Raw genomic sequence first — 8,946 nt, 5'->3', positions numbered from 1 at the left:
AACAAACACTTGAAAAATCCCACTTGACTTGTTTATTAATTGAAAAAGATTTGAAAATAAATTTTGAAAAGATGAGAGGTTAGAAAAAGATTTTGAAATTAAATTTTGAAAAAGATATGATTGAAATTTATTTTAAAAAAATTTGAAAAAGAAATTTAAAAAGATTTGATTTTGAAAATTAAGGTTGATGGCTTGACTAACAAGAAACTAAAAGATATGATTCTAGAATTTAAAGATTGAACCTTTCTTAACAGGAAAGTAACAAACTTGAAATTTTTTGAATCAAAAAATTAAATGTTAGCAATATTTTCAAAAATTATGAAATAAAATTAAGAAAAAGATTTTTGAAAAATTTAATTTGAAGAATTTTCGAAAAACAGGAAAGAAAAATGAAAAAGATTTGATTTTTAAAAAAGATTTGAAAAGATAGAGTTTTTAAATTGAAATTTTGGCTTGACTAACAAGAAACAACTAAATTTTAAAATTTTTTTACTAAGTCAACCCAAAATTTCGAAATTTATGAGTGAGATAAGGGAAAGATATTATTTTTTATTTTTTTTGAATTAATAAAGAAAGAGAAAAAATAACAAAATGACACAAGACATAAGAATTTAAGATCAAAACAAATAATGCATGCAAGAACACTTTGAATGTCAAGATGAACACCAAGAACACTTTGAATGTCAAGATGAACATCAAGAATATATTTTTGAACATTTTTGAGAAAAGAAAGATATGCAAGACACCAAACTTAGAAATTTTTAATGTTTAGATACTAATAATTCAAAAATGCAGATGAAAAATAACAAAAGACACAAAAAAAAGAAAATGTAAAGATCAAACAAAGAAAATCATCAAGAACAATTTGAAGATCAAAGAAGAACACATGATGAATTTTCAAAAATTCAAGAAAAATTAAAAACATGCAATTGACACAAAACCTAAAATTTGACACAAGACTCAAACAAGAAACACAATTTTTTTTTGGTTTTATGATTTTATTGATTTTTTTGTATTTTTTTCGAAAATAAAAATAAAAAACTTAAACATAAAATAAAATTACCTAATCTAAGCAACAAGATGAACCGTCAGTTGTCCAAACTCGAACAATCCCTGGCAACGGCGCCAAAAACTTGGTGCACGAAATTGTAATTCACACTTTTCACAACTCCGCACAACTAACCAGCAAGTGCACTGGGTCGTCCAAGTAATACCTTTTGTGAGTAAGGGTAGATCTCACGGAGATTGTCGGCTTGAAGTAAGCTATGGTCATCTTGTAAATCTTAGTCAGGCAGATTCAAATGGTTATGAGGTTTTGATAATTAAAAGATAAATAAAACATAAAATAAAATAAAGATACTTATGTGATTCATTGGTGGGAATTTCAGATAAGCGTTTGGAGATGCTTTGTTGCTTCTGAACCTCTGCTTTCTATTGCCTTCTTCCAATCATGCGTGCTCCCTTCCATGGCAAGCTGTATGATCCTCTCGGATGAAAAATACCAGGTACGATCTCTGCACAACTAATCAACTGTCAGATTTCTCGTCTCGGATGAAAAATACCAGGTACAGCTACCGCACGGCTAATCATCTGTCAGTTCTCACTAGCGTCGGAATAGGAGCCTTATCCTTTTGCACACTGTCACTGCGCCCAACATTCGCAAGTTTGAAACTCGTCACAGTCATCCCTTCCCAGATCCTACTCGGAATACCACAGACAAGGTTTAGACTTTCCGGATCTCAGGAATGGCTGCCAATTGGTTCTAGCCTATACCACGAAGATCCTAATCTCACGGACTCGGTCCGTGTATTAGAGACCCAAGAGAATATACTCCGGCTGTCGTCCAATGATTACGTTGAACATCATGTAGACCGCTTGTAGTTGTCAGGCACGCAGATCTTGGCTAAGCGAGTAACGAAGATAGTGGGTGATTGTCACGGGTCACCCCTTCATTCTGACTTAACTGAATTAAGTACGAGAGTGTATCTTAGAGAAGAAGTAAGCGTGAATTGAAAGAGAAATAATAGTACTTGCATTAATTCATGAAGAACAGCAGAGCTCCACACCTTAATCTATGAGGTGTAGAAACTCCACCGTAGAAAATACATAAGAGAAGAAGGTCTAGGCATGGCCGAATGGCCAGCCTCTCCAAATGTGAAAAATGGCATAAGCTCTCTAATATAATAGTAAAAAGTGCTATTTATACTAAACTAGTTACTAGAGATTATAGAAAATAAGTAACTAAGTACAGATAGTGCAGAAATCCACTTCTGGGGCCCACTTGGTATATGCTTGGGCTGAGCATTGAAGCTTTCACGTGCATAGGCCACTCTTGGAGTTAAACGCCAGCTTGGGTGCCATTTTGGGCGTTTAACTCCAGTTTTGGTGCCAGTTTGTGCGTTTTACTCTAGAAAAGGGTCAATGGTGGGCGTTTGAACACTAGTTTGGGCCATCAAATCTCGGAAAACATATGGACTATTATATATTGCTGGAAAGCCCAAGATGTCTACTTTCCAACGCAATTTAGAGAGCACCAATTTGGCTTCTGTAGCTCCAGAAAATCCACTTCGAGTGCAAGAGGGTCAGAATCCAACAGCATCTGCAGTCCTTTCTCAGCCTCTGAATCAAATTTTTGCTCAGGTCCCTCAATTTCAGCCAGAAAATATCTGAAATCACAGAAAAATACACAAACTCATAGTAAAGTCCAGAAATATGATCTTTTGCATAAAAACTAATAAAAATATAATAAAAAGTAACTAAAACATACTAAAAACTATGTAAAAATAATGCCAAAAAGGGTATAAATTATCCGCTCATCACCCCCCTTCTCTAAGCCTACTACAACCTTCAATTGGTATCAAGAGCTAAGGTCTCAAGAATCAAGCTTAACCGCTTGGAGCAAAGATCCAATAGCGAATAACTTGGGCACAACCACAGTTGCCTACAACCTTACTAAAGGCCAGTCAAACAATAGTCCTCCTTTCTTCAACGGGAAGAACTATGCCTACTAGAAAGAGAGGATGAGGATCTTCATCCAATCCATTGACTACAACTTATGGAAGATTGTTATGAGCGGTCCCAAGATTCCAACAAAAACAAGTGCTGATGGAGTGGTGACTCCAAAAGAAGAAGCTGAATGGAATGAGGACGACAAGAAGAAGATGGAGTTGAATGCTAAATCCATCAACCTTCTTCATTGTGCTATCAGCTTTGAAGAGTACCGAATGGTGTCTAGATGCAAGACAGCCAAAGAAATATGGGAACAACTCCAGGTTATACACGAAGGTACTAAACAGTTCAAAGAAACGAGGATTGATATGCTGCGAAAAGAATACGAGATGTTCAACATGAAGGATGGAGAAAGCATTGATGAAGCGTTTGAGAGATTCTCAATCATAATCAACAACCTTGATACTATGGATACAAACTACTCAGAACAAACCTTAGTGAGAAAACTCCTTAGAAGCCTCACAAAAGAATGGGAAACCACTGCCACTGTCCTAACCGAGAGCAACAACCTAAGCCCTATAACCTATGATGAGCTGAGAGAAAAACTCCTTCCATATGAAACCACACACACAAACCTGAACTCAAAGAAAAAGGGAATAGCCCTCAAGTCAAAAATAGAACCAAAAGAGAGTGAGTCTAGTGATGGTATTTCAGATGATGAGCTTATGTTTTTTGCTAGGAGATTTAGAAGGATGATGAAGAACAAGGGAAAATACAAAGGTTCAAGCTCAAAGGAACACAAGATGGACTTGAGCAAGGTGACGTGTCATCATTGCAAGGAGGCTGGACACTTCAAGCTAAACTGTCCAAAGCTCAAAAAGGAGGACAAAGGAAAGAAGGAAAAGAAGAGAGTACTCATGGCAGCTTGGGAGGATCTTGAGAACGACTCCAATGAGGAAGAAGACTCTGAAGGTGAAGATAAAGACTGTTTCATGGCTGGAAACAATAATCTTGATGAGGTAAATTTCTATGATCTGTCCATATATGATTTACATGCGATTATTGATGATCTTACTCTAAACATCTCAAAATTGCTAGATAAGTACAATGGGTGCAGATCTGAAAGAGATGTATTAAAAGTTGAAAATGATTTTTTAAAAGAAAAAGTAAAGGAAACTGAATGTACTTTGGACATTATTAAAGAAAACAGATTTCTAAAATCTAAACTTAAAAAATTAAAAGAAAAGCACATTGTGGATCCTTCTCATGAGTTAATTGCTGAAAATGAAAGACTAAATAATATGATTAAAAGGAAGAATAGTGACTTAGCAAAATTTTCTCGAAGCTCAAGTAGCTTGGACAAATTACTTGCAAGCCAAAGACCACTATTTGAAAAATCTGGTTTAGGTTATATAGCCAAGGAAAGTGCAGTTTTAAATGATTCCTCTATGAAATTTGTGGCTTCTTCATCAAATACTAAATCCACACCAAACAAATCTAGTATTGAATATGTTTCAACATTTAAAAAAAATTGATGAAGTATACGCAAGTGAAACTGAGCCTTCACCAAGAACCGAACCTAGTTCAAACAGGCCAGGTTTGGGGTACATTTCGAAAAATGAGGTTGCTTTCAAGAAAACATCATTTTATAACAAAATCTCATATTCGAAAAGTCCAAAGGTTCAAAAAAATTTCTGGTGAAAATGCTTTTGCAAAGAGGAACAAGTTTAACAAAAATCAATTTGTCAAAAGAAATGCACCTCTTCCAAAAACCAGAAAATTTCAACCCTATAATCATTTCCAACAAAATAACTCACTTCAATTTCAGCGATATACATAAGAAAATCAGTGTGTTAATTGCAAAAAATTTGGTTACTCATATGCACAATGTTTCATTGAAAAGAGAGTTGTGGGAAACAAAATTTATAATGTTGTTTGTGATTTCGATGCACTTGGGCAACCAAGGTGGATTAACTTCAAATGATCCAAATTATTTTGGATACCTAAGGTTACTTGAAGTTTTTCATGCAGATTTGCCTAGCATCCAAGAACAAAAGGGATATGTGGTACTTGGATAGTGGATGCTCATGGCACATGACTGGAAGGTCAACTTACTTCATTAAACTAAACAAGTATGATGGAGGTTTTGTGACCTTTGGAGCTGATGGTAAAGGTAAAATTATTGCAGTTAGAAAAGTAGGTAATGAACAATCTACTTTCATTGATGATGTATTTTTGGTATGTGGTTTAAAGCACAATGTTTTGAGTATAAGTCTGTTGTGTGACTTAGGATATTTAGTGACTTTCAAAAGACTTGAATGTTGTGTTGAATCTGAAAAGATAAATGAAGTGCTTTTTGTTGCCAAGTGTTGTAATAATGTGTATGGACTTACCCATGCATGTATGTTTCAAATAAACAAACTTGTAAAGAAAGAGTTAGTAAGATGTCTTCCTTTGAAAAAGTTTGACAAAGACATCACTTGTGATGCTTGCCAAATGGGAAAACAAACAAAATATTCATTTAAACCAAAGGAAGACATCTCTACTAAAAGGCCACTTGATTTGCTACACATTGATTTACTTGGTCCAACAAGAACTCAAAGCCTAGGTGGTAAACATTATGGTTTAGTGATTGTGGATGACTATACTAGGTTTGGTTGGGTTTTATTTCTTGTATACAAAAATGAAGCCTTTTCGGCATTTGAACCTTTTTGCAAGAAAATTCAAAATGAAAAGGATTTTAAGATCTCTTCTATAAGAAGTGATCATGGAACTGAATTTGAAAACAATTTATTTAAATCCTTTTGTGAGGAATTTGAAATATCTCACAACTTCTTTTGTCCAAGGACACCACAACAAAATGGTGTGGTGGAAAGAAGAAATAGAAGCTTACAAGAAATGACAAGAGCTATGCTTTGTGAAAGCAATGTTCCGAAATTCTTTTGGGCTGAAGCGGTTAATACAACTTGCCACATTTTGAACAGAACTATCATAAGGAAATTTTTGAAGAAAACCCTTTATGAACTTTGGAAAGGTTACACACCAAACTTGTCACCGCGCCGTTGCCGCCGCTAGGGGAGTTTCGTACGTCGCCGCCAGCTTCGTCAGATTTTCACCGTCGATCGTCGATTTGCCACGCCGGGGATAGAACTGCGAACGAGAGAGGAGGCACGCTGCCGTGTGGAGCCGCGAGTCCAGTTGCCATCACCGTCGCGAATGGCGTTGCCATTGCTGTCACGTCTAGCTACTACTACCACATGTTCCTTTGCCATTGCTAGAGGTGAGCTACCGGAACCCTCTGCCACCGGGAACCAACATCTGAGCTGCCCAGGAAACCACCATTGGAACCACTGCTGTGTTGGGTAAGCTCTCCCCTGTTTCTGCTTCCTGGTTCTGCCAATTTGTTTCTACCTTGGAGCTTGTCACTGAAATTGTTTGTATGGGATAAGGTGATTATTGTAAATTTTCTTGCAGCTGCCGTTGTTGGAATCACGGACCAAGGTAGAGGAGAAGGCCATTTTTCCCCGCTGCTGCTATAACCATCCTTACTACTGCCGCTGCTTCGTTTTGTTAATTCAGTGAGTATTTCATGCTTCGAAAACCCCTGCTTTAGCGTTTGGTTGTGTTTGGTTAAAGACCTTGAGGCTTGGTAATGTAGGTTTGAGTTTTGATGATTGCGTGTTGCATAAGTGTTGCGGAGGCTGCTGTGCCATTCCTTTTATTTCAGTAAGTGTTTTTATCTCGGAATCCTCGCCATTTGTTTTCAGTAATGAGTTCTAAGATTTCCGCGATATTGATGTGTTAGGAAGTAGTAACTAAGCTTATATGTGGCGTTGAGGCTGTTTCTACTATTGAGAAAAACAAGCGAAGCTGGGATTTCGGTTGTTGATTTCGGGTCGAGGCGGAAAGGACGCTGTGAGGCGCTTGGGCTGTGGTTTCGCGTGTCGAGGTAGGGGCTTTTTCCTAAAACTATGTCTTATATATCGGAATTATTACATATGGATACTGATGTGAGACAATGTCTATTTGGTGATTGTGTCAGTCTTATGTATTGTTTGGTTGCCTTGAATGATTATGAACGTTTGTTTGACTGGATTGTTGTACGGCTTTGTGAAACAGAATATTTTTGAAGTTGATTCTTTTAAAGATTTGAGATCGAGTTTAATCCGTTGGGAATCTCATTGAGTTGAGTTGATTTTCTTGATAATGTGAAAAATAGAATACTCCTTTGGATTCAGCTTGGTTTGCTTTAATTAATTTAGTTTGATAAAGGATTTGATTTGGAAACGGTTTCCTTGAGATATGAAAATGAGATGACTGTTGGATTTAGCTTGCTTTTGAATTGATTTTTGGATTTTAGACTGTTGAAAAGGATTGTGAAACGGTTTAGTTGGGACTCGAACCGGGTGGCAAAGTCCAAGTCTTAGGGGAGGTGCTGCCGAAATTTCTATAAAACTCCTAGACTTTGTTTGAAAAGTTATTTAGAAAGGTTTGAATTTAGGAAATTGTATTATTTGATTTATTAAGAAAATATTTATGTTTTCGAGCTTAATTTATTTAAGTAAACCATATGTCTCGAGTTTGATTTATTTAGAAATGAACTATTTTACCATTTGAATCACTGAAAGAGAGTATTATGTTCTAATATTGGTTTTAATATAAAGAGGGCTTTTGCTTTTGGTTAGACTTAAAGGTTTCGTTCAAAGAAGCTTTTAGTGATTTTAAAGGAAATTGGACTTTGACTGAATAATTGCGTTTGTGACATTTTGGAAGAAATTAGAGAATTAGTTTTAAGGAGGAACCTGAAAGTGATTTTGATTTAAAAGAATCGGTTCTGTTTCAAGTGAATTGACTTTGGATTGGGTTGGGACTTGTGACTTTATACGATCTGGTTTTATAATAAACCCTGTTTTTATTTGTGAAATGGGGATTTTAAAGCCAAGGCTGGAAAGAATTGATTTTCGATTTCAAAGTAAATTGAATTGAGAAAAAGTGATTTATAGCTTGAATGATGATTTTATGAGTTTGATGATGTTGGATGGTGGAAGTGCTTTATGTTATGAGCCGGAATGGCTGTATATAATAATGAATTATGGCTGATTGTGAAATATGTTATGAGCCGGAATGGCTGTATATGAGTATGAATGATTTTGAGATGATAAAGTGATTGTTGCACTTCCAATTATCCGAGATACGAGTTTTTCTGGGTGAAAGCAGTGGCTAGCCACCACGTGCTCCAGGTTGAGACTCGATACTCTGCTGACCCTATGTCGTAAGTGTGGCCAGGCACTGTAAAAGTCCTGGATGAGCTCACCCCCGTAAATATACACCAGTGAGGGTGTTGGATATATATGAGATTATGATTTATGTTGAGTATAACTCGAGTTGGGGATGCACGACAGAGGGACAGTCCAATGGTTAGCTACCAGGACTTGTCGGGTTGGGTTTATAACCGACAGATGATATCATTAGCCACTAGGACAGGCATGCATCATATGCATCTATGTGACATTGTTTGGGTATGCATATTGTATTTGGTTTGCCTTTGTGATTACTTGTGATTAACTGCTAATTGTTCTACTTGCAGTAACTGTTTATTTGTGCTTGAACCTTCCTATTTGTGTTTGCGACTGAGACTCTGTTGGACTGTGGTGATTGGTTGTAGTTTGGGTTGTTTGGGCCTAGAGCCGTGGTTGATCATGAGGTGGGCCGAAGGCCATGTCTAGTTGATAATTCTTGTTTGGCAATATATGAAAGGCTAATTTGGTTCAGCATAGATAAACCTTTTAAAAGGCTTTTGAATTTTGTTTTAATGAAAAGTTACCTCTTTCAGAAAAGGTTTCAGATTTTCTTGATGGTAAACTGATGAGCGGATAATTTATACGCTTTTTGGCATTGTTTTTAGTATGTTTTTAGTAGAATCTAGTTACTTTTAGGGATGTTTTCATTAGTTTTTATGTTAAATTCACATTTCTGGACTTCACTATGAGTTTGTGT

This window comes from Arachis ipaensis, chromosome B02 (genome assembly GCF_000816755.2).
Source record: "Arachis ipaensis cultivar K30076 chromosome B02, Araip1.1, whole genome shotgun sequence".
In the NCBI taxonomy this organism is placed as follows: domain Eukaryota; kingdom Viridiplantae; phylum Streptophyta; class Magnoliopsida; order Fabales; family Fabaceae; genus Arachis; species Arachis ipaensis.
The sequence above is the reverse complement of the archived record's forward strand: the minus strand, read 5'-3'. Positions refer to the sequence as shown.